This window comes from Misgurnus anguillicaudatus, chromosome 15 (assembly GCF_027580225.2).
Source record: "Misgurnus anguillicaudatus chromosome 15, ASM2758022v2, whole genome shotgun sequence".
NCBI classification, from domain to species: domain Eukaryota; kingdom Metazoa; phylum Chordata; class Actinopteri; order Cypriniformes; family Cobitidae; genus Misgurnus; species Misgurnus anguillicaudatus.
In genome coordinates, this window is record NC_073351.2 from 23450408 (window position 1) to 23478073 (window position 27666).

Genomic DNA, 27666 nt, shown 5'->3' on the forward strand with positions numbered 1-27666 from the left:
AAAAAAGCAGTACCCTTTATAAAGGTCCTAATATGTACACTGTAAAAAATACTTTGCTGCCTTAAAATTTTTTGTTGAATCAACTTGGATTTACAAGTCATTTCAACTTACTATTATTTATCTTGACTGATGAGTTGTTATAACTACAGGTGAGTTGTTATAACTTTAAGTTGACTTTTCTCAACTATATTTTATAAGTTGTGACAACTCATCTCTGTTGACATGACTTGTAAATCTGAGTTGATTTAACAAAAAATTTTAAGGCAGCAAAGTCTTTTTAACAGTGTAGCATTTAGGTATGCCTATGAGGTACTAATATGCCCTCTTTAGATATAAAATGTGTACTTTTTTTAAAGGATAGCAACCCAGTTACATCTTTTGTACCTTTTTCTTAAAGGAATATTCCATTTTCTTAAAAGAAAAATCCAGATAATTTACTCATCACCATGTCATCCAAAATGTTGATGTCTTTCTTTGTTCAGTCGAGAAGAAATTATGTTTTTTGAGGAAAACATTGCAGGATTTTTCTCATTTTAATGGACTTTAATAGACACCAACAATTAATACTTTACACTTACCAGTTTTTTTCAACTGAGTTTCAAAGGACTATAAACAATCCCAAACGAGGCATAAGGGTCTTATCTAGCAAAACGATTGTCATTTTTGACAATAAAAATAACAAATATACACTTTTGGAGCACGGCTTCTCGTCTGGGTCCGGTCGTGATGCGCCAGCGTGACCCCACGCAATACGTCATCACGTCAAGAGATCACAGAGGACGAACACGAAACTCCGCCCCAGTGTTTACAAATGTGTTGAAAGAGGACCGTTCCGACGTTGTTGTATGTCAACTGATACTAATTAATGTCTTTGTGTCAGTTTATTGTTTAAAATGGTCCGCAAATGTGCGTTTTATATATGTAACACGTGACCTCCCTACGTCACTACGCATTTACGTGAGGTCGCGCTGGACCTGATCTAGACGAGAAGTTGTGCTTTAAAAGTGTATATTTGTTGTTTTTTTTGTCAAAAGTGACAATCGTTTCGATGGATGTGACACTTGTGCCACGTTTGGGATTGTTTGTGGTCCTTTGAAGCTCAGTTGAAAAAAACTGTTAAGTGTTAAGTGTTAAGTGTTGGTGTCTATTAAAGTGCATTAAAATGAGAAAAATCCTGCAATGTTTTCCTAAAAAAACATAATTTCTTCTCGACTGAACAAAGAAAGACATCAACATTTTGGATGACATGGTGGTGAGTAAATTATCTGTATTTTTCTTTTAAGAAAATGGAATATTCCTTTAAGGTGTGCATGTACGCACAATATAATAACAAGAGGTGGAATGGGGCAAACAGAATTTAAAAACTTTTGATTTATTCTCACCGTTACCTCAAACTTAACATTTTTGGTTCATCCTTTAAAAACTGTGGTGGGAAAGTGGCTATGCATTCAATCACTGTAACCTACTAATATTCGCATGCAGTGTTTCCCATACATTGATAGATTTTTCATGATTCCCATTTACATTTATATTTTACTGTTTAAAAACATCTTAATTGATTGTTGCAAGTGGCGCCCCTCCCTTTCTCTAATGTTGCGTGGAGCGCGTACACCTCTCTCTCAAATAACAGTGAATAGGTGGCGCTGTTTTCAATGTCCGTTCCTCCGTATACTTTCTTTTTCACGTAAACATCAACATTCACAGATTTTATTCGGCTGATCGAGTTTATCATGACTTGACGAAAGGTTAGCATCAGTGTTTCCCACACACACACCCGTTCTCTCCCTCTCTATGATGTGGTATGCCTGCGCACGTGTTTCGTAGTAACTTATATTTCTGAATTTTCACCGAATTGTCTGCGCTATCCGCTACAATAAAGCTCACATTTAAAATAAAAAAAGGCCTCATAACAAGAAATTGATGAGAAGAGCAACAGCAGTAAGGCTTTAATGTAAATGTATGGTGATTTTGTCAGACGATGTCACGTTTATAAATCAGGATTTTAGCAGCAGTTGTATTAAACACGAGGTGTTACTGGGTCGTGTTTAGTAACTATTTTATAGTCTACTCATTTTATGTCTGCAACAGAACTGATAATATGTAAAAATAGCATTCAGTTGTGTTAAAATGCAATATAATGTGACAGATCAAAGAGTAGAAGTGAAACATATTTCAGGTGCCAACACTCGATCAAACGTACACGCGAACACATGATGACGTCACATATATGCTAATTAGCGTGTGACGTCATCACCGTCACAAGTCTGTGTGGGAATCACTGACATGGGAGTCTGTATTTTGAAAATACTATTTTCCCACAATGCAAAACCAGATTCATGGCCTTCTTCCTCTCACTCTAATGCTGGGTAGGTACACACCAAAAGATTTTTTACATGTTATAAGATTATCAAAATGTGATAGACCACAAACATGAGGATAAAAAATCCTAGATTTAACCGTTTTGCATAGCAAGGATTGTCGGAAGGGGGGAAATTGGCTGGAAATCAGCCCGATTATCTTTTGGTGTGTACCCAGCATTAGCTAAAAACTATAAAAACTGTTGAAGTTACTATTGATAGTGAAAAAGTCAACATTTTAGTGATCTCAACATTTTTGGTTTCAACCTTAGAATATTACAGATGACAAGTTATGTAAAGCACTATTTTACTATTATTTTTATTTTACAGTTAATTACTGTATTTTTCAATGCTATCTCATGGCAATTTTACAAGGTGGCTAATTTGTATTAATTCGTACAAGCACATTCGTACATTTTTGTACGATCTGCCTTGACCCCTGTTAAATTGAGGTTAGGGGTGGGGTTTAGTTATTGTTTTTTTATGAAAATCATATATTTTTGCACGATTAACTTTATACTAATCAGCCAACTCATAAAATATGTACGAATTCTTGTGAGATCATGCTGGTATTTTTCTACTCTGCCACGTTTTCCACATACAAGTTTTTTTTTAAGATTTGAGAGGGTATTCTTTATTATAATAATTTTTTGCAATACAAATTTTGAAATTCATCTTTACAATACACTGTAGTCTAAAGCTACAAATTATGCTAAAGAAACTTTTTAATAACATGTCATGAATGAGTTTACAGAAGGTCTCACGTGACCCTCTGCTGCTCTCGGCTCACGATACTGGAAGATCTGTAAAAAAAAATCCTGCAAAGTATCCCACCCCTGCTCTCTTTACATCTCCTGTTCGCTGTGACCGGTAAATGGTGCCGTTTGCATGGTTGATATCATGGCTCTGTGTGGAGGGTACCAGGAGTTCAGGGGCTGACATAAGGCAGCTCTGATTAAGATAGACTGCTGATAAGGGTTTACCATGCACAATGGCTTCCATACTATTCGACGCACAGTCGCACGCAACCCTACACAAGCGCGCAGGAATGCTCTCTCTCTCCCCGTCACACACGCAGCCACTCTCGCTTACACGCAGGACCGCGCCGTCATACCATTGGATATCTTACCATCAGTGTGGAGGCTGGCAGACACGACCCTTTGAAATGCGATCCTCAGCCTTTCCAAGAGCAGTCTCTAGCCCTAATTAGATGATTATATCCAGAACAACATTATTTTAACTCAGGAGAGCAGAAAAGGTCTTTATTACTCCGTAAATTCCTCCTGACTTGCTATTTGTAACCGTGGCTAAGAGTTACCAACTTCAAGCTGTCAAATGAGTGCCAGATTGCATTGAGTTTCTAAGCTGTTCAGAGGAGCGAATCGATTCTTTAGATTAGTTACGCTCTCCGTATCTCGCTGCAGGCTCACTTCCAATTCAACGCATCATATGCACCGGTCTAACTGGGGTGACACTGGCCGTTTTTTTTTGCGTCCACAAACGTTTCCGCTCAGAAACCAGACACTCAGTGTATATCCCTACATTTTTTTTTTCTTCAACATCCCACTTATTCAGGCAGAGCACTCTGTGTCCTAAGACGTCCTGCGAAAGAACCGAAAAAGATAAACATTCGGATAATCAAATAATGGTGATCAAAGCGTGTTTGTAAAGGGCAACATCAATTGCAGCCCCGACTTTGATGTCTTCACTAGTTCACTAACCTCTTAAGACGTAGATGTTATAAATTAAGAAAACAGTTTACAGTGCGACCCCGGGTATCATGAGAAGGGAGTTTCTTTTAAAAGAAAACAAGTCTAAACTCTTGAAATGTTGTCACTGCATCCAGAAGGATCTTTGTCTTCCCAACATGAGAAGGCTTGTTAGTGGTGGAGAGGAAACATCACACTGCATCTCCTCTTGGCAGCCGTAATGGTAATTTAGAGGCCGAAGCAAGCCGTGGAACAAAGGAGGGTTCGGCTTTGGGGTGGAGAGGAGACGCTAGCATGTCATTTAAGCGGTCATCCATATATCAAAAAAAATCTAAAAACAGAACCTGCCTTTCAAATATTTCCCTAAACTCTGTTTGCCCCATAATCATGTTGAAAATGACAGTGCATTTGTATTGTCCAAGCAGCAGTGGCTTGTCCTAAACACACACTAAAAAACTAGAACAATGACGGACCTGTGGAAAAATTACAGGAGTTTTGCATTAAGTTTGCTCACATAAAATCACACTATACATTTTGAGAAACACTCAGGAGAACATAATCTGGACTTTCTGTGCATGAAACACACACACAGTATGACTAGCTGGATCAAGAAAAGCTTCAGCCAATCAAAAGATCAATAAAAATCTAATTGAAGTCTATCTGCATTTGAAAGTTAATTAAATTTGTCATTGTCAATTCTTTTGTTGGCCAATCCACTTTAAAATGGTTCCATAAAAATAAATAGGAATAACATACCGTATAAGTCAAACAGTGTGTACTTCCGGTTAATGTCATTGCATTAGATCTGATATCTAATAAGAAGTGAAGGTGACAGGAAATGCTAAAATATGGTCAGGGTCATGCCTAAAAGAGTTACCAGAGACAGTATGATGTTGTTTTCCTCTTTTATGTCACACTTTCCTGTTGACGTGCAATAAAAGGGAGCAAAACAAGAGCCAATGTTTAACTTTTGTCTTATGTTTTTTTTAACCATGAGCAACAAGACATGTGCAGAAAGTCAGTCAAGAATTTTTCGATACCTCAATAAGATATACAGAGGAATAAAATTTCCAAAAATTATATTATCATCATTAACTCATCCATCACAATTTTCTCTATGGCAAATAAAAAATAAATTAATACTGCACTATAACAGTAGGCCTTTATCTTTATGTCTTTTAATGCCTTAGACATCCCTTCGTGGCACCCCCCAAAGAAATTTTATGAAATAAAACTAGGGCTGCATAAAAACTAATCGCAACTAATTGTTTGCAGAATAAAAGTTTTGTTTATATTATATACAGGTATGAGTGTGTATTGTGTATAATAATTATGTATATATAAATATACACACATGCATGTATATATTTATATATGTGTATATACATTTTTATTAGTGCTGGGCAAAGATTAATCGCGATTAATCGCATACAAAATAAAGGTGATTTTTACCATAATATATAATATATAATATATAAGTGTGTGCTGTGTGTAATTATTATGTATATATAAACAACACACACACACGCACGCACGCACGCACGCACGCACGCACGCACGCACGCACGCACACACACACACACACTCATGTATGTATTTAAGAAACATTTACATGTGTATATATTTATTTTTATTTTATATATTATATATACACATTTTAACAAATTATATATAAATAAAATGTAATTGTATATATGTAAGTTTGTTTAAATGTACATAATAATTACACACAACACACACACATATATTATGAAAAAAATTTACTTTTATTTTGTATGCGATTAATCTTTGCCAGCACTAAATATTTATATATAATTTATATTATACAGAAATATATATACTTAATATATACAAATATTTTTCTTAAAGGGGTGGTTCAATGGTATTTCATGTATTCTGACTTATTAGACTTATTAACACAGTTATAGAGTTGTTTCCTCATGCTAAATGTAGTCAAAAAAGCAGTTGGGCTTGTAACAGAGTATTTCTGTGCCGAATGCACTTCGCCAGGGTTCTTACAAGTTTTGGAAAGTTTTATTCGATTACAGGCAGCTCTAGCTGATGTTTCAGGGGTTTTTATGGGCACTTCCCATGGAAAACCACGTCCACCTGTCAATCAGCGGGAGACGCTAGAACTTACAAACATCACATCACGCGACACAGTTTTGTTTAATTTCAAAACTCAACAATGGCATGAAAGAAGAAGTGTGTTTTAGGATGTAAGGAGAAAAAAAGCCAGCCTTATGGAAACAATGGATATAGTTTATTATCCGGGGTAGCAGCGGAGTTTTGCGTGTGTGTTTGATGTGCTGGATTTTCCCAACCGGGTCATGTGTTGCATGCGGTAAGTAAGACTTCTGTCTTATGTTGAAAATAGGTGCGTGCATATTATATAAATAACATGAACATGTAGTGAATCATAAGTTAAACAGTGTTGTATAGTGTTGCATGACTCGTACTCGCTCCTCCTGTGGTAATAACTCTTCCTTCTTCATTTTTCGTACGTTATCGGAAAGATTAAACTGAAGACTCTACGGAGATATAAAGGATGTCATACTACTCTATAGGGCTTATTCGCAAACACCGGAAGTCGCTAACCGCGACCATCTTGTTGACATGACATCTGTCCTGCCCCTCGCCGCACGTAGATTTGAGTCAAGGGGAGCAGTAGCCTAATGGCTTCATCTCTTCCGTATTAAGAGAAGATGAGCTTGATTATTGTGGAACCATATCAAATAGACCCAATAGCCTTAAGTAAACATCCATCCTTATTGCCAGCCGTAACTTATCCAGATATTTATAACTATATCGTTCATACAGTATCCGCATTCATCATACAAGCACTGAAGGGCCGTTCACATTATAACTATAACGATAACTATATCATCGTCCACATCACCAAACAATACGTTTATGCTAATTCGCTCACGGCACTCGCGCAACTCACTTGCCTTTAATATTGCTTGTAATAAAAACTTTTGCAGATGTCCTCAACACGCTGCGTTTCGCGTAACTCTAAACAGTGAATCTAATAGTTTGTGTAATCTCTTACCTTTTGGCATAACAGTTAGTTAATGTAATAGATTAAAAAGCATTACGTTGTCAATTTTCACAGCAACTGGAGGTAATCTAATGTTATAGACCTCAGCAATGAGCTTCACTGTCATTAAGTGCTCGTGCACTTGAAGTTCAAATAGATTTTAATGCTATCAATGGTTTATCCTTAATCAGGTGAGAAAAATCGCTCAGAAAGTGATCCCAATGATGTCGTTCATTGTATCTGTATCGTTATAGTTTTGGTGTGAGCTCCGCTATTCTGTTTAATATAAAACGATTTTCAAAACTATATTTTTTAAAGTTATCATTATAATGTGAACAGCCCTTAATTCCCTACCTAGTATCAATGCCAGACCTAATTATTATGTTCATATAGTTATTAATACTAATTTAATAACTGTCTCAATTTATGGAAGCTTATTTGAAAGAGCAGTTTGCAGCTAACCATATGTGATCAAATTATGGGGACAGACTTTGCTGTGAGCCTATATCCCTAACGTTACCCTGGGGTAAAATGATGGGGACAGACTTTGCTGTTGGGAGTCTCTCCTTCGCTGGTTCAACTCCTCTGTCTCCTTCCTTTCATGTTTTCTGACAGTCGGTATCGCATAAAAACTAATTCCGGGGTTCTTTTTGCTGTTGTTAGAACATCCGTGTATTACACCACATACCATCGCGCGGTTTAAAAAAAATTGCATCGATAATACCATGCATAATACCCATAATGCCTCGCTTGTCAATTGACAGACTGACAGTTCTATGTCAACAATATGGCCGCCGCGAACATTGATGATGTAGATCGAATAACCCCTATAGGTACTCCAGATTAACATCAGAAATGCAGCGTTTGTTATGTGAGCTTTAAAATGTTACATGCATGTGTGTGTATTTATATATATAAATGCATGTGTGTGTATTTATTATACACAATACACACACATATATGATGTAAACAAAAACTTTTATTCTGCAAAAGAGTTGTTATGCTAAATAAAACATTCTCAAAACTTAGAATTTGAATTAAACAAAACTTAAATTATACAATGTAGTGCTGTTGCCTGGTAGCTACATTTTTTGAGGTTTGATTACACCGAATGTACACTGTAAAAAATACTTTGCTGCCTTAAAAATATTTGTTAAGTAAACTTAGATTTACAAGTCATGTCAACAGAGATGAATTGTCACAACTTATAAAATATAGTTGAGAAAAGTCAACTTAATTTTATAAGTTATAACAACTCACCTGTAGTTATAACAACTTATCTCTAGTCAAGATAAATAATAGTAAGTTGAAATGACTTGTAAATCCGAGTTGATTCAACAAAAAATTCCAAGGCAGCAAAGTATCTTTTACAGTGTATGATAAAGTAATGTATTTTATAAAATGGCATAACACCCCCCCCCTCCCCCGGCACCATCTTGCTCCGCCCATTTTGGGAACCACTTTGCTTAGTTAGTGTAACATGTACTGTAAGTTAAGTTCACCAAATCCCATTTGACAGCCTATAATTATCTCCTTTTGTGTTCCATAAAGGTTTATAAAAGTCATACAGGTTTAGAAAGGCATAAGAAAGTGATTTTGAACGAACCGCTCCCTGCCTCAAATAATACATGTAAAAAAAATACTCTACAATAATAATGAAAACTGAAACTGCTTACTTTGCAAATGATGTCTTTAATTTGACTTTTATTAATATCAAATTTGAAAAATGAATAAGAAATTGATGTAGCCTTTTAAAAAGGAAACAAGAAAGAACACTCTGAGCTTAGCAATAGGTGACACCTCCTTCCCTTACAGATGCTCGGCCTTGTGCCTGTTAGAAAACAGGTCATGGAAACAGCTCCCAGAGAAGCTGCAAAGCACTTTATGACTATTACTATGGCATGGGTTCAAACCACTAGGCACATGAATATATGCATAGCCCACTTCAAAATAAACTGAGAGGTCATGAACAAAAAAAGCAAAAAGGTTATCAAATGCCCCTACTACCTGACTATCACAAAAAACATGCAGGTGTCTTGAGAAATCATTCATGTCTGTGTGATGGCTCTAAGCTTTGTAAACACAAACAAAAAAGCCACGAAAGCGGCCCACGCTTTTAAAAATTTGGAAACGCTTTCTGCCTGTCAATCATTGTGCTCATTCTGGTTTGTTGACATGTCTTTACAGGGCGGGGGTTTGGAGTGGAAGGGATGGGGCAGTCCACCTTTAGCCATTTTTACCTAAACCCCTTGTCTGGTTATCATTGGTCCTACTGGGTCTCATTGGCAAAAAAAAATCATACTAAGCACCTCTCCATGGTTCAACAAGTTACAATAGCAAATGTGGTGAGACCTCTGGATGAGGGTCGGTATGATTTAATGCCATCTGAAGTCACAGGTCATCTAGGTCCAACAGGTGAACAAACACTGGCTTCTGAAGTTGTCCCAACATTCTGGGAAGTTGTGACTGTCAACGCCAAGCTTCAGTCTGAATCCAGCAGTTTACTAACTGCAGCTCTCTCGAATGGAAAATTTGAAGAGTTCCCCTCATTTAATTATTCTTTCCTGTCGCTCTCCAACACAAGTCATCACGGTTTGCTTATGTATACAAGAAGAGAAAAACAAAAAGGCTCCGAGCGCCGTTTACTGTAAAAATCCGAACCAATCATCAGGTAGCCTGAATATGTTTGGCTATATTCTTTACGCTGATTATTGGAAGCATTTAGTTGCAAATGAAATGCGAGTTGCACATTGCTTCATCTCTTTTTATTAAAATCTGGGTGGCATTTCCTCAGAATGCAGAAAACCCAAGAAAAACACAACCAGGAACAAAAAAATAAATGGCTGTAAACAGTGGATTAAGTGAATGAGATCTGGGATTTGTTTATTTGGACATGCTGCCTGGGTTCACTGGTGCTCAAAGCAAGCTGGCAGGGGCCTACTGGAAAAGGAACATGGAGTTTGACTAAGGGACCGGGCTGTAATGGGGCCATTCAGGAGGGTGGGATGGCGACATGTCTTTATAGGCCCCCTGATGCTATCTGGACCTTCCCTAAAGACAGAGAGACTGAACCTCCTGCTGATGTAACATTCAGACTCCCCAAAGCAAGAGACCATAGACACTTATTCTGCTCTCTTTCCTCTTTTCTTTTACTTGCAGTCAGAGCGTGGTCATAAATAAACACTTATGCTTTCTCTAACACACACACACAATCAGACATATAGCCATGCCAAATTCCTGTGGTCAACATGTGGGCATATCTAATGGCCTTAATGACTGTCCAGAGTTCACAGTAAACGCACGGACCAATTGAAATGCAATTTAGTAGAAGTTTCTGCATAGTAAGAATCAACAAGACGTGTTGGAAAAAATGGCAGCAAATATACTTTAAAACGTATGTTAGAATAACACACAATGAATGGCATGAAGAATGACGCCAAATCTAGATTATACTGCAGTACAGTCAAGAAACAGCCATATCCGTTCCACTTTGTTTATTGATAAAAAAAGCTTGGAGGCGAATGTTCTTGAATTATAATGAATCTAATAAGTCTTCCTCATATTTTCTGTAAAAATCAAATTTATTCGTAATGCTAATATTTGTACATTGGCAGAATAATGCAGGATACCTCGCCATGGGGAAAATTTTGAAACCCTATATCAAAATAAAACAGAAAATCGAGACAAAATAAACTTTTCACCAATTTCTCACAGTCTTCGGGCATTATTTTTATTGATGTGATTAACAGAGACACTAACACAGGAAAAATATTTTTGTTTAACGGAGGATTAGGTCAGAATATAAACTTGGTGTAAGACCGAGTTTCAAGTTTTGGAGAGTAATAACTGGTCTGCAAATCAGCGATGTTTACATGAGAATGTTTTTGTTCGACAGGCGAACGTTATGCCGAAGAGGAACAGAGACCCACGGGTACTGATATCCTCTCATGAATACTCAGCATGGCCATCCATCAAAAAATAAATGCCACAGACCAGCATGTTTTTGTTCAATTCCCAATAAAAATCAAAGACTTTTTAGAACAGATCATAGCCATATCTTTCTAAACCATGGCTGGCACACAACCTCCAGGAAAACACATTATGTTCACATTAACAGCGGGCAAGCGGGGGGTCACAAAAGAGGTCTGTTATGGTGAGAGTATCACATCAACATGTTTTCAAAGTAGCCTTTTCAATAAAGAAGACAGTGAAGCATTTGGCTGATACTGCGGGAGCGTGAGAGACTCCGAAATATTGTAGGTGTTTGAGCTTCAGTGTTTAAAGGACCTGGAGGGCATTTTCTTTATTTAGCCCCAGTTGAATTATCCAAACACAAGCACACAAGTATTCATCTGCACATTAACCCCTAAAAGCAGCTTATCTGGACTACATAGTGACAATGTTCTTCTTGGGAGATGCCCAGGAGATAACTGACTCCGGCTTTGAAATCCTGCTCCACGGCTCAGGGGCATACTGATATTAAACTAGTAGGGGAGATCAGCCGGGGAGTGTTTTAGCTTGGCTGATGCCCTGAGATCAGTAGTATGTACTATAAAAAGTTTCTTAACCCTAAAATAACTTTTGAATTTACCTTAAAGGCAGGGTGCATGATCTCTGAAAGCCAACATTGATATTTGAAATCAGCTACCGGTAAACAAACACGCCCCAACCCCACTAGAATCTGGACCTTCTTTTGATAGACCCGCCCCACACATAGGTAACCCAGGCAACAATGTTGGTTAGTAGACACGCCCCTCCCTGCCGATTGGCTACAAGTATGTTCTGGTAGTGGGCCCGACTTTTTCAAAAATCACGCACCTCGCCTTTAAGTAATTTCAAAACATTTTAATTTATATTTTAAAGTTCTTTTTACCTTAAAATAACATTTCCAAAAAAGTTTCAGTGGTTCATCCACTCAAAACAGGGTGAACGGCACTTTCACATTCGCTTTGCAGCCCTCTATCGGCCAAAACCGCACTAAAGAAGTTTCCAAATGTCGGGTTGCGGTCCTGTAGTTCGAGCGAAAACTACAAAAACTTGCCTTACGACAGACCTACAATCCAATCAGAGCCAGCTATGCTGCAGTATTTACGACAGTGGTAATGGACAATTACACTTCTAACCTGTAGGGGGAGCAAAGAGCAAAAACTCTTTAGTGTTGCTTTAAGTATTTATATTTTAAATAGTTCAGCTTTGGGCTCCATTTAGCAGATTCTGGTAGATCTAAACTGGACTTCCATTCTTTTAGCGCTTTCAGACAGATAAACAACAAAATGATCAAAGCCACGCACTTGTCTTGCTTTATTTATTATGCAACTAATTTCAGTCAAAATAGTTGATAATTTTTTACATCTTAAAACTAACTCTTGATCATCAAAATGATATCTTGGATTTTTTTCTATTGAAAATAATTTCTTCATGCCTTCAAAAAGCTTTAATATAACTCTATACCAGTTGCCTCACTTACAGTAGTATACATGGGCTCATGAATATGCAAATTAGTTCCCGCCTCCACTCAATCAGACCAGCACTACCTGATCCACTCGATCAACACGTTGACGTGATTGGTTATTTTTGGGCCATTTTGCCTTTATTTAATAGACAGTCAGAGAGGACAGGAAAGTGTGAAGAGTGGGGTATGAGATCGGCACAAAACCACAAGCTGGCAATCGAACTCGGGTAACTGAAAGTGCATCTTCACTATATGCCCACTACACCATCGGCTCCGACTGAATCATGTTTTTAAGCTTTCTTTAGTCAACTGCAGTTTTAAGGAGAAAATACTCAATGATGTTGCAATGCTGCTGCAATGGTGTTGACAGATAAATATGCACATGGTTCGTCTTAAAGGATATTAAAATACCCACACAGACAAATAAACAGCATTAAAAAAACAAACTGGATAAATGGAGCAGAAATGCTTTCCAACACAAGATAATAAGCCTGTACGATTCTGGGTTCACATTTTTCTCTCTGCAGGAAGGATTTGAGCTGTAGCTAACTAAGTGTCCAAGCTTTAGCTCCCAACCTTTGCTAACTATTCCCCCAGCAGATGCTCTTTGGCCTGAGTGCAGGCGGTGTGGCTGAGGGATAGGAGGCCAGAAGAAAACCTCTTCCTGTCACTGTATTGTCTCTATGTGGCCTGCTGCTGGTGGACAGTGAGCACTTAGCCCTGCTTACAACCACACTGGTTCACAGAGCGGCCAGTGGCACAACGGTTCAGAAAGGAGGAGAAAGAGCGAGAGAGCAAAAACAGCTTTCATTTCTCTCCCTCACCCCTGGACCTTAGACTGTGTGAAAACAGTTTCTCTTCCAGCCGGCTAAAGGTAGCAAACTGACCCTTGACACAATAATGGATCTTTGAGGAAACAGCACTAGAGTTATTTTTGACACACTAGCATAATAACAATGAGCTCAATGTTGCTTAAAGGAATAGTTTACCCAAAAATGAAAATTAGCCAATTTTTACTCACCCTGAAGCCATTCTAGGTGTTTATAACTTTCTTCTTTCGTCCAAACACTGCCACGGTACATTCACACGGGGCGTTAACAGTTCTTATTTACTTTAAAGGGGTGATGGCATGCATTGCCGAAATGAATTGTGGATACATCGGCGTCGCGTCACTGCCATTGCTTGCGGCAGAAGTTAAAGGCCTGCGTTTTTGAAGCTTTGATTGTGTTTACAGTGCGCAATATAACATGTGTTCATGTTTCACGTGTAAAAAAAAAAACGCTGTTTTCACTGTCCTAAAAACGGACTGTCTTCCTTGTTCTATGAAGTCCCTCCTTCAGAAATACGTGTCGAATTCTGATTGTGTAGTTTGTTTAGTGTGATTCGATAGCAGCTTAGCTTGCCGACTGACGTATTCCTGTGGGCGGAGTTTAGTCAAAAACTTCTACTGACGTCATTAAAGATGCAATTTGTATTATCTGCGCGCTAGATGGTGCCAGATCAAATCAATAACAATGGCATTGTTTAATGACGCTCTGAAGCAGCGTGGAATTATGGGATTTGTAGTCTTTAACTCAACCGCTGATGGCCATCAATCAGACGCGAACGAGAAATCACGTTGACGGATAAGGTAATCAAGTCTTATAAATGTTACGTTTGATGACATCGTTTATTTCATTATGTAATATGTGATGTTCAAAACAAAATTGTTAGTCAGATGTTACAGTATTAGTCCAAATTCGATGGTTAACACAGCACAGAATTAAGTTTTATTTTTTCGAACTCGACCACTGTTGTCATGTGGTTTTTATGTCAGGAAAAGCGGTGACAAAGGGTCACATGGATATTAACGTCATTGACAGAAGACTGCACTGCCCCGTGTCAATGTTTTGAATGGAAATTTTCTCACAATTTACAAGTAGTTGAAAACATTACAGATATTGATAGTAATCAGCTGGACAAAATATATAACACTGGCCTAGTGGTTTTTGGACATTTTACAAATTGCACCTTTAAAGAGCAACTTGAAAGTTAAACCACCCATTCACTCAAAGTACAGAAAAATACTGTAGGAAATAGATTAAAAAATATATATTTTTCTAAATGCACTAATTAGGCTTCTGGGGTCATTTTTGTAAGAAAATTTTAGACCCGCCTCTAAAAACCGCCAAACCGGAAGTGACATCACGAGAGGCGCACGCTGGATCGCAATGACAGTTCTTCGGACGCTGAGGAACGAGTAAATGTTTATTCATACTCGTATGGCGAACTACAGCCATACAATTATGAGTTTGCTATGCAGCCAAGAGTGCAGGGACTGGTCAGGATTAAACAGAACGGTCAGAGGAGACAAATTAAAGTGTTATGTGAGGAGAAAAGGACAGATGTGTGGGTGAGATCAGTGATCTGGCGAGATGTAATACTGTGCTCAGATCACAAAATTGTACAGATTATTATCATATATCATGCAATAGCAAAGATAGTATTGATACTTTGTCTTTTTAATGCTTATGTTAATATCCATCCACACTTACGTTAGGTGATACAGATGTTGCTCATCACCGCAGGAGAGGTGAGCTGTCTGAACCCATATGTGCTACAGGCCAGGCCAGTAGAAATGAGTATGTTTATGGCAGAGATTATTTATTACTAATTTATTTAATATCCATGTATAAATGAACAGTAAACTAAAGATTTGAATGTTAAAACAATCTTAATAAATTTGTTTTTAAACAATCTTAATGAATTTGTTTTAATTACAAGTTGCCTATAGGTCATGACTAAGTAACAATTTTTGCTGGCACTAGTCAATATTCAAATTAACAATATTAATAGTTTTCCCATCTCCAAACAATACCACTAAATACAGCATAGGCAAGTTATCCGCTGAGCGTCTAAGGAACTCTGTGCAGGCGCCCTTACCTACATGTGTCAGCCATTCAAGAACAGGTTCCAGAGGAAGGAGGACTTTATAAATGGTTTGAATACCCCCATTTTGTGACAATCAATAAACAATAATCACAAATTGTCTTACCGTATAAAAACTGGTTTATGAAGTTTAGATCAGATATATACCAAGTAGATCTGCATTTGTAATTCGATTTAGTTTTATTTATGTAGCACCGAAAAAAAAGATATACAATCTGACCCATTTAAAAACATTTAACAATTTTTCAGTATCTTTCCCATCATATGTGCAGGGTATTATAATAATGTGTTGAAGTGTGTTAAATTGTGAATGATGTGATTAATAGATCCCAACAGCTTCATCCTTGTTGATCCTCTGGATGGATCTGGAGAGGGGAGCAGGTGTAGTGGAAGACAGGACAGTGCTGCATTCTCGTAGAGCCTGTGGTGACCTGGAGTATTCCAGAACAGAATATTTAAATAGATTACATTTATTTGTCCCTGTTAACAGTGTACACCAAAGTAATACAGTTCTGATAAAAAATGTATAGTCAAAGTGGTTTAGATGGTTTTGGTGATGAGTCAGCTTTATATTATTTTTTGAAAGCGATATACAATCCTATTGTTCAAACATTTACAATCTTTTAACAAAAAACAACCGCTTACTGCAAATCTTTCATTCTGCCACGCCTTCACGATGGTAGAAATTGTGTACATGGTGGAAGAAGGTGCTGACAAGATGCTCTGAAGCCCAAACAGCTTTAACATCTTGATGATCTGGGTCAGTGTCGGCCGGTGACTTCTTTTTCGAGGGCGCACGTTGCGAAGCTGGTCACATGCATTGAGCTCGTCATGTGTGTGGCTCGTCATTTCAAAATATGTGTTCAGCGCGTCATGTAAACTTATGTGCATCACACGTGATGTCAAAATCTGCTGCACACGCATGTAAAGGGTTCATGACAAATGATATGCTCACGTTTGCCTGATACTCACTTAATTTCCTGTGTAATTACAGTTTAGTGTCAAGTTAGTGTCTTGCGAGTATTTTGTGAACATGAGTGCTTCTTTTATCATAAACCTTTTCAATGTGTGTGCAGCAGGCACGTATTGTGACAAGAGGCATGATGCACACGGTCCACACACGTCACAACAAACACACACCTGGAATTCACGTCCCTCAGAAGAGAAGTCACCGGTCACCAAAAATGCTGATACATGCATGCTGCACAGACCTAAGAGATGTATATAAAAAGCAGAAAATTACTATACCATAGCATATAAAACAAAAAATACAGGTTATGGTACAACAGACATCAGCTGGCTTTAGCAAACAATGAACTTGCCAACAGCCCTGAATAAAAAGAAAAACATTACTTTTGACTTTGACAGACATGAATAAGTCTTACTTGTGTGAACAGGATGAGATTCTTGCAGTGGTTTCTCATCAGATGAGTCTTTTTTGTTTTTTCCTCCTCCATAACACATCGCCAGGTTCGTCCATGACAACAGAGGATGATTCATCATACTAAGCATCTTCATCTGTAGCTGGACAACTAGAATTAAAACAGATTCACCTTTATATAATTGTATAACAGCATGTCACTTCTTAGGTACATACATGAACACACCACATGACAAAAAACGAATTACGAATTAGCTATGCAAACAAAGTAAATAAGATGTAACTCGATTTGATGGTTATACTATTTGCAATCTAAGCTTATCAGTTAGTTGATTTCCATATTTATAAGAAACTTGAATGAAATCATTATGTTAAATGATTTGGTAGTAGCTAGCAAATGTTTAAAAAACAAGACTTACTGTGCATAGTTCACGTTATCTTCGAGCTGCATCTCAGACGGACCGTGATCGATTCATGTTTTCTCGCGGCGGCAAAAACACAGGCCTCACGTGGTTCTTGCTTCGGCATCCAATGTTTAACTCCATCATATTGCCGGGATGATAATCCTCCGATCTAACGTGAACGCTATAAGTTACACCACCGCGTTTTTCTGAAGCACATGCTGAACTGAAGTCGCGTCTCTCGCCTCTTTCCTCGTGCTGCGTTAAACACACCCAGACACGGAAGATAGCGCGGTCTTTATTCTTCAAAAGAAACCTGTGGACTCATTGTCCTGACAGGCTGGAGTTTGAAAAACCTCCACTAACACAATTATTAACCATGACAATGCTAAATTGAAACTACGGAGAATCACATCAATTTGCGACTGCTTTTGCTGAATACAACCGCAGCACTGCCAATGTAAAGCCTGTCAGACCAGCGCCTCTGACTACGTAATATGACGCGTTGTTGAAAAAAACAGGGATTTTGAGAGCGGTCTTAGAAAATGTCAGCTTTTTTACTAAATGTATGCGCTTAGAGTTTTGTAAATGTTTTTTGCTTTCGCATTTAATTTTCATATGGTACTTTCATACAAGGTTATATATTTATCTCACAAAAAAATGTAACCTTAAAGTTGCACTTTAAAGCCGGAAGTAGAGGGCTGTAGTCCAAACCGGCTGTTTGCTGTAAGCTTTGAAAGGTGATTCTGTTAAAGGTGACATAGAATGATTGAACGGAGTATTTATCCTTGTTCTGTGATGTGACATGTAGACAAAAAATTTTTTGTTTGGGTCTGTAATGCCTTAGAAGCTTCCTAAAAACCTCAGATAGCTCTATTAGGGTGGGTGATTTTAAACTAGTGGTTTTGCACCTATTTGGCTCCCCCTACTGGCTTAACTTGCAATCTCATTACTGATTGGCTGACTTTACTGCCACTCAAAAAATGTAGCCAATTATTTTAAAGTGGATGGGCAGTTAGATGCCTGTGATGTCAGAAGCATCAGTTTTTCAGATTGGGCTGTTTTCTGGCTGACATTTCTAAAAGAGGAATTTCTATGAGACTGAGATGATAACATGTTTAGCACTTTTTGTATGTTTGTAAATGTGGGTAGACTACCATTATTCAACAAAGACAAGGTAAAAATGGTTTTTCATTCTCTGTCCCCTTTAAAGAAAATATATTGCCTGGCAGTGAACTTTGAGCTTTAGCATTTTACAGTTATTATTTATGCTATTATAGCAACATTACACACCAACTAGGGTTGAAAAAATGAGATCAGAAAGAATGTGACCTTTAAACATTCCTCAACTTTTAAAGTGCCAACGCAGGCGTCAGCCAATCCGATCACCTTATGCAAATAACCTAGTGCAGACACAAGCCAATTACGTTTATGCACGACCGAAAAACAGAGAAGCATGTGTTTCCATCCACGTTGATTGGCTCCTGTCATTGTGACGATCGCGTCAGGGCCACGCTTCAGACACGCACTCCACCAAGCATTAACGCTGACGGCCCGTGTGAATGTACCGTCAGATTTATTTTCAATAATATCATGAATGTTAGATAGTGCCCCATTTTTAATGTTCCAGAAAGTGCGTCCATCCATCAAAAACTAATCCATAATGTCTTCCAAAGTGAAGCGATGGGTTTTTGTAACGTTGGGTCAACTCTCTCGTGAAAAGGTGTATGGCCGTAGTTTATAAAGTTTGAAATATTAAAGTGTCCTTACAAGAACCTATCACTTTATCTCAGAAGACTTTTTCTGATAATTTCATAGTGTTTGATACAAATATGGACTAATTGTCATTTTGGGGTGAATTACCCCTACAAGTTTATTTACAAAATATCACTTTCAATTAGGGATTGACCAATTATCAGCACCGATGTTAAGAATTTTTAATTGTTATCAGTATAACAGAGATCTCTATAAATGGCTATTTCATTGAACAACGTGGTGCACTGTAAAAAAAATCCGTAGAAATTACAATGTTATGGCAGCTGGGTTGCCGGTAATTTACAGTAGATTTACATTTATGTTATTTACTGGCAAGAGTTTGTTCAAAGTTAAATAATTTTTAAATATTAACAAGTCTTTATCTTTACAGAATAAAACTATACAATAACAGCCTCATGCAAAGCATTCTGGGAACCAGAAATCATCATCAACCTTTTTCAGTTTTTTGCTTCAGATTTTGTTTCCCAGAATGTTTTGCTTGATGCTGTTTTTTTAGTTTTACTCTATAAAGACAAAGACTTGTAAATGTTTAATGGTCATTTAACTTTGAACAAAATGTTGCCAGTAAAAAACATAAATTTAAATCTATAGTAAGTTACCGGCAACCCAGCTGCAATTTCTACGGAATTGATTATTATTTAAAGGAGACATTTCACAAGACTTTATAAAGATGTCAAACAAATCTTTGGTGTCCCTAGAGTATGTGAGAAGTTCTACCGAAAATACCATTTAGATAATTTTTTAAAACATGTTAAAATTGCCACTTTGTAGGTGTGAACAAAAATGTTCCATTTTTGTGTGTGTCCTTTTAAATGCAAATGAGCTGATATCTGCACTAAATGGCAGTGCCGTTGTTGGATAGTGCAGATTAAGGGGTTGTATTATCCCCTTCTGACATCACAAGGGAAGCCAAATTACAATGACCTATTTTGCACATGCTTGCAGAGAATGGTTTACCAAAACTAAGTTAATGGGGTTTTCTTTTTCACATTTATTATGTCGATAGTAGCACTGGGGACCCAGTTATAGCACTTAAACATGCAAAAAGTCATATTTTCATGCTATGTCCCCTTTAAACTCACAAAGGTAATACACTTTTTACACAGTAACAACTGTTTGCAATAAGCTTTCTTTCAAACCACAGTTGGACTAAAAGTGAACACATAAAACCAGTGCAAAGGAATCAAATGTTCAGCTATTAAAATGAGCAAATTGTTGTTTTGTAGTTGAATACAAACAATAGCCAAGTTGTAGATCATGTCTGGTGTCAGGCAGAAATCCAAGCTGTCAGTGAGTGAACAGGCATGATTCATTGATCACTGATTCGGTTTACTAACACTAATTTACAAGCAGACAGCGTCATGGACCCATTCTGGCATAGATTAAAAGGACTGGCAGCAAAATCATGCCTTAACCAGAGAAGGAAGAAAAGAACAGCATCCAAATAAGTTAGAGAAATTATTCCGACCACTAAAGTTGTATCACAATGTCCCCGTTCTTACAAACTGTTCTTAAGATTTACAGTCCATCACAAACTTCACATCATCCCATGTGCATCAAACATCTCTTTACCTAAGAATTCATAAACTTAGTGTACTTTGTGAAAACAATGTGTCAGAAAGCATTCATCTTAAAGTAAAGACAGACATAAACCTACTAAAATACTAAAGTCATTGGAGTCATGAGGAGTAGCAGGCACACAAGCCAAAAATGTTGCCAAGCAACCACATTGGATAAGCTTATGTAATAAAAATAGACTGTGCATATATGTACTGTTAAGCTTACTGGTGCTCTTCACGTATAATGTTACATCAGTGTTAATCATTATGATTAATCAGCAACATCTATATATTATTAGTAGCATAAGTCATAGTCTTTAAGTAAAATATGTTTTGAAATAATGCGTTTTGTAAAAAATTTTAATTAGCCGAGTAATGCACCTTGTACACAACTAAAGATGTGGGTTTATAAAGGAGTTGCAATAATGTATGTGCAGAGTCAACGCCGACCAAAAATAGATGATGGTAATAAACGAATGCTCTCGGCACATATTATATACACTCATCAAATTTTTGCTTCAAATCTGCTTTATCTCGGCCTCGGGTCATTCAGAAATGCTTGTTTGATGACAGAATCCATTAAGAGCTCATTTACAAGAAAACGTGTCAGACGCACAGAGTTTTGCATCTGAGCTATTCCATATACAGGATAATCTACATTTTGACAAACAATTGCTTTATCGAAGCAGCCGATTACAAAATTAAGTGTTTTTCCTTATAACATCGCATTATTTTTGTGTTGATCTCATAACATGTAAACATCAGTTTTTCTTAGCGTAAAAATGAATGGATAATGACCAACACAACATCACAGATGGCTCATTCAGTAATGCCGGTGTGTTTAATACAGAGAAACATTCTTTCCCAAATTACTTTTTAAAATAAACTCCAACTAAATGCCGAACCCCTGAATAACAACTAGAGATGCATAACGATTAATCGCGATTAATCTATAGCAGAATAAAAGTTTTGTTTACATCATATATGTGTGTGAACTGTGTATAATAATCATGTATATATAAATATGCACACATGCATGTATAATTTTAAGAAAATTCATATATTTTATATTAAGTATTTATTGGGTGATTCTCACGAAACCATTGAAACACCACGGCACTAATGATTTTAGCTTTAAAATGTGTAATATAGTAACATTAAAAAGCATCAGAATTAACACAATACTGTGTTCTACCTTGCACAATGTGTGATTTCAACATAAGAATTTATAATTGGAAATTTTATCTCATTTTCTGCTGAAATTCTCATTACCGCAATGTGTCCGGCTGTGTTTGAACATGCGTTATGTTGTAATTTAATCAAATTAACACAAAAATATTAAGAAAAAAAATAAATGGATGTTTTGCTAGACTACTTTAGATGACAGAAAAAATATTTACTGAATATTCATGTATAATAATAATGAAGAAAAATTTGGAAAATGATGTGTCCATGCCTGATGTTCTCATCCTCCGCAACACTTTTTGAAAACAGTTTAAGCACACATACAGAATTTTAATAAAGTTTGATTTTGAGTGACCAAGCACATGGACCAGTTACTTCAAGATGGCTACCAGGTAAGATCATTTTTTACAGTTAATTTGAAATATTGTCTTGTCAGAATGCTTACACGACATTTTGATTATCATTACCGCAACAGATGCTTATTAAATGTTAATTTAATTAATAGAGGCATAATACTTTGATTTTAAATGCATGTGCAGAATCTCCAAATTTGTGTTCTTTCAGGTTTGTCATGTCATTTTGAAAATATGTCAGTGTTGATGTTTTCTGACTGTTGCGGTAATGAGATTTTTTAGGACTAATTTTTTTAATTATGTTACAAAAAGTGTTAAATGATAAGTAAAAGTTTTTAAGTTAATGTTCCCATTTACTCCAGACTTTGTTTTTCAATGTCTGGTGGGAAAAAAAGTAAATTTATGCAATTTTTACATTTTCATGCTTGACATTTTTAAAACCAAGTTTTTGTGAGAATCACCCTTATATATAGTATAAATTATACATAAATATACAAATGATTATACACACGTAAACATTTTGTAAATATATACATGCATGTGTGTGCATTAAAGGCGGAGTCCACAATGTTTGAAAAACGGTTTGGAGAAGGAGACGGGCCGACTACCAAAACACACTTATAGCCAATCAAATCAAATCAAATGCCGGTTTGCGTATGTGTGGGGCGGGTCTATCAACAGAAGGTCCAGATTCTATTGGGGTAGGGGCGTGTTTGTTTAGGTGATTTCAAATATCAACATTGGCTTTCAAACATCATGGACTCCGCCTTTAATCTATACAAAGTTATTATACACAGTTCACACACACACACACACACACACACACACACACACACATACACACACATATATATATATATATATATATATATATATATATATATATATATATATATATATATATATAAATAATGTAAACAAAAACTTTTATTCTGCTATAGATGAATCGCAATTAATCGTTATGCATCCCTAAATCTTTTTAATTCCTCGCTCATTCTTCATATTCTCCATAAATCTATATTTGAAGGATTAAACACCTTGAACTTCATAATTAAAAAAAAAACTCTCATCTTTGTTTTTCAAGAAAAAAAAGGTCAAAAAGCAAGACCTTTAAAGGTGCAGTGTGTAAATTTTAGTGGCATCTAGTGGTGAAGTTGCGAATTGCAACCAATGGCTCAGTCCACTGTTCATCCCTCGCTTTTGAAACACATAGAGAAGCTACGGTAGCCCCCACCGGACAAACATGCCATTGTCAGAGACAACTTAGTAAAAATAGTTTGTCCGTTAAGGACTTCTGTAGAAACATTGCGGCACAAAATGGCGACTTCCATTTAAGGGGACCCTCTGTGTATGTAGATAAAAACGTCTCATTCTAAGGTAATAAACACATAACGGTTCATTATGAAAGGTCTTTATACACCCCTGATAATATAGTTTTGTATATTATTTTGCATTTCTGTCACAAGATCCTTCTAAAAATTACACACAGCACCTTTAAGAGGTACAGACATGTTCTTTTAGCAATGCCAGAGAAAAACAACGATGTGCTTCAAACCTGAAGGCCATTATACATGATGATCAAATCATCGCCAATTAGAGCATTAGGAGAAGTCATTTCTTTTGCCTATGTTAAAAAAAGGTGCTAAACTCTGTGAACCATTCCCTCATACCCTGCTGAAATTTCATCCAGAGCAAGTGTGGCCCCACGGAGTAAGACACAGAGGGGCTGTGTAAGGGACAGAGAGAATGCGAGACCCCAAAGACGTAGCCTCTGGTGCAGACGTAGGGAACATTTTTGCTCTCTCTAACTTTTTACACTGCCTCCCTGCTCTTGTAATGGACTGCAAGAGTGAAGTGGTGGCAAGGTACATGTAACATTAAAACTTTAAGAATCTGCACAAGAGTAGTCACCCACTGACGGCCTCATGCATACTGCACAAAACACTTGTGAAAACCTGCTTCAATGAGATTACCCAATTGCAAGACAACATCTAGGAGTCATGCTTCACAATTTGCCAGGAAACCAGATTGTCTTTAAAAGGTTAAAGATATTATCAGCATTTATGAGAAGCACCAAGATATTCGCTTACATCAATTCCTGTGTAAGTCAGTGGTAGAGCACTGTGTTTAGGGCCGTGCAAAAGGATAAAAAATGTATACCTTGTAAAGCTTTGGATAAAAGCGTCTGCCAAATGCATCAATGTAAAATCTAGTCAAAATAGATATTTATATCAGACCATGTATGTGTGGCATACTTCGAAAAGAGAATTTTCATGGTCTATTATTATTATTATTATTATTTTCATGGCATAATCTATCATGGAGCTAGTCGCCTTACCTGTACTGTAGGTGGGCAGTTCTGGATCAGTTTATGTAACAAAGTGTATCAGACTTTTCAAAATTCTGACTTGACAAAACTGTGTTAATATTTCTCTGAATGCTTGCCAAATAACCAGGAGAGAGAAATTGGGCCCCACATAAAACGTTAACTCAAATGTTGCACCATCCGGGCATAACTACAGAAAAGATTTAAAATAAAACCTCACACATTTTACATTACATTTACGCTTTTATCAAAAGCGACTTAAAGGGACACTCCACTTTAAAAAAAAAAAAATTCTAATTTTCCAGCTCCCCTAGAGTTAAATATTGGATTTTTACCATTAGATTTTGTCCATTCGGCCGATCTTCGGGTCTGGCACTACAACTTTTAGCATAGTTTAGCATAATCCATTAAATCTGATTGACAATGATTTGTTTGATAATATAACCCAATAAAAAGCTTCAATGAGGCTAAGCCCCTCCCCTACATTCAATATGACGATCTGTGTGATGGAAATGATTATGTATTGTTTACCTGTGAGCTTTTACTTCATCACTACACTGGAGCCCATCTGACGAACAGCGCCATCTGCCGGCAGCAACAAAATAAGATTCAGGTATTGTGCATGACTGGAACTCAATCTTTCCTCTCTGATAAAAAGATATTTTAACATTAACATGCTATATTCTCACAAGTACACTACAAAATGCAGAAAAAATGAAATGAGATAAATTCTAAACAAACGTGTTTTGTTAATGTTGCATGTCAACTTTTTTATTTTCTCAGTCTGTTTGAGAGGGAAATCCTGTGATAATCATCATATCAAAGTCGCTTTAAATAAAAGTGTCTTCCAAATGAATGTAAATGGTTAAAAACTTACAGAGACCCTTATATACCCCAGTGCCCCAAAAACTAAACCTGACCTCCAAAATCCAACAAGCCCAAACCAAAATACAAGTCATGGCCCTGGAGCATAAGTCAAGCCTGCAAGAGGTAAAAGGATATTTCAAATGACAGCCGTCCACAGCCTCCAACAACAACAACTGAACACACCAAAGGGAAACTCTCCCCCGTCCAGTTCTTACTGCTGGATCACAGCATCTGCTTAATCCCGGATCATAATGAGCTCATTTCTAAATGCCATTTACAGCTTTTCTTTCTGCTGTTACAGTTAAACTGAACTCATTTATCTCCAGGGTTACAGTAAAGAAAACAAATCCCATTTTTCTAGAAGTGTGGGAATGAATCTGAAAAATAATGTGAATGCATTATAAAATACCTAATCAGCTTGGCTCATGATGAATATTAATTAGTTACCCAGCATAGCCTTTCTTTGCACAGCAGCCAAAACTAAAAACATTTAGACTACTTTGCAAAAAGATTGGTGGGAAAGAGATGAAGTTAGTCTAGACTATTTTTCTAAAAGTTTTGCATTTATTATTTCCACGTGCTACAGTATAGAAAAATTCAGAAAAGAAACTGCAGACTAGACGTTATATAAAAAAACGGAAGCTTGCCAAAACTAACCACAAGCCCGTCTCCTGAAAGCATCTGATCGGAGGAGATAGCAACCCAAGACCCAGCACTTAAGTCGAGGTGACAGTGTGTCTGAAAGACACGATGCAAGTCAGAGAAAATTGGAGATAAACAGATAAAAGTATGCACTCTCTGCTGGACGCAGCATGGCGCGGAGGGCAGGAAATAAACCTGTATTTAAGCTGATTACCCGCCCGGAGCCCCAGGCCCTTTTAGTAGCTCCATACTGCCCGGCCTTTCTACAAGCACTGCTGTTAATTAGAGTTGTGCTCTAGGGGAAAAAGGCTGCCTTGTCAGCCTGGCAAGAGTGTTAGTGATGGCTGGCTGGAAGGGGGGTATGGAAGAGCTTTTAATTGGGTCTGTATGCTGTATCAGTGGCTGGCCTGAGCATTGGCGATGATTGCTGTGAGCAGGTGGCCACGGTGGCAGCTCCACACTGGCAGTCCCGGGCCAACCCAGAACGCTGAGCAGACAGCTCTCACTCGATCCTCGCTCATTACCCCAACCCGCTTACCACACGTCACACAGCAACGGACCCGTGGCCCCTTCACAACACTTCATCCTGAAGGCCTACAATCTACCCAGCAGTTGTGGTGAAGGTTTTCTAGACTGTTCATCTCTTTATACAGTCTGCAACGTCCATGTTAAATACAGCGGGTGTGTTTATCCATCAAGCATGCCAAATGACATACTGTATTATGAACAAGGGGAGGAGACCAAAAAAATTCTCGTACCACATCAGAAGAATGCACTTTACCATATTCTGCCTCTTTGTGCGATGTGGCTTTTTCTCCCAGAGGTTTGCGTGCCTCCAGACGTGCCAGAACTAGAAGTCATACTCCATGACTTCTGCGATTGAGATCGGTCTGATAACACCTTGTCGAACACATACACGGGAATTGTTAAGATCTTGAAAGCATTCTTGTGAAATCTACAGCCGTCTGTTGCTGGCACAGATCAACATCGGCCGATTACGTTAGAGATCTTAAAAGAGCTTACTTACAGAACCGCCCTTGTGACTACAACACGCGAACATTTTGATGGAGACATGTGACCAAAGACTGAGAAAACATGAAACATATTCTTCTAAACATCCAGTTTTGTTTGACTAAAATGAAAAGCAACAGGGTAAAACCCACGGCTCCAGAAATACCTCCACATTCATTGAAGAAAGCCAACTTGGTTCTGACCAACAGATGACCGCATGCCATCCCTGCTGTGCCAGGCACATGAACCTAATTTATTTTTTCATATTTTTATATGAAATCAATCCATTCGAAAAATCAAAGTCACGCAAGGACCGGTGGGGGAGGGATTGGAGGACAACTATGGGTAAAGCTGGCACAAACGTCACGAGTGACTGAAAGTTTGGAAATGAGCTGTAAAAGACTCAATCATTTCGAGATCTCATTTGACTTTAGCATGGCTTAGGAAAGTGGTATTTGGTGGCATTGAGCCCAGGCAGGGAAATGGTAGGAAATGACATCAGCACTTGGTTTGTTTAAAGGTTTTAAGACATTGGCATTTTGCAGGTTTCACACCCTTGAGTGTATGATTATATAGTTCACTGTGGTTTTAAAGGCATTATATTATCAATAGCGCATGTTGACACTATTGCATTCCTTGGATAATTCTCACAGCACTGTACAGGTTATAAGATGTAAAC

General features: G+C 37.4%; 2 long non-coding RNA genes across 3 annotated transcripts in view; both read right to left on the reverse strand.

Moving 5' to 3' along the window:
• The window catches only part of LOC129418893 (uncharacterized), a 75414-nt gene that overhangs the window by 37260 nt on the left and 10488 nt on the right, over positions 1 to 27666 (reverse strand). The window contains exon 2 of one of the 2 annotated variants that reach the window (XR_012357724.1): positions 24999 to 25114. This is a non-coding gene — a long non-coding RNA (uncharacterized lncRNA). The remainder of the gene's footprint in view (positions 1 to 24998; positions 25115 to 27666) is intronic. The other variant, XR_012357725.1, reaches the window with a different exon arrangement.
• LOC129455405 (uncharacterized) lies at positions 14570 to 17942 on the reverse strand. Its single transcript, XR_012357722.1, has 4 exons — positions 17287 to 17942; positions 16872 to 17018; positions 16132 to 16697; positions 14570 to 15917 (listed from the first exon to the last, which is right to left on the reverse strand). It is a non-coding gene; the product is annotated as an uncharacterized lncRNA (long non-coding RNA).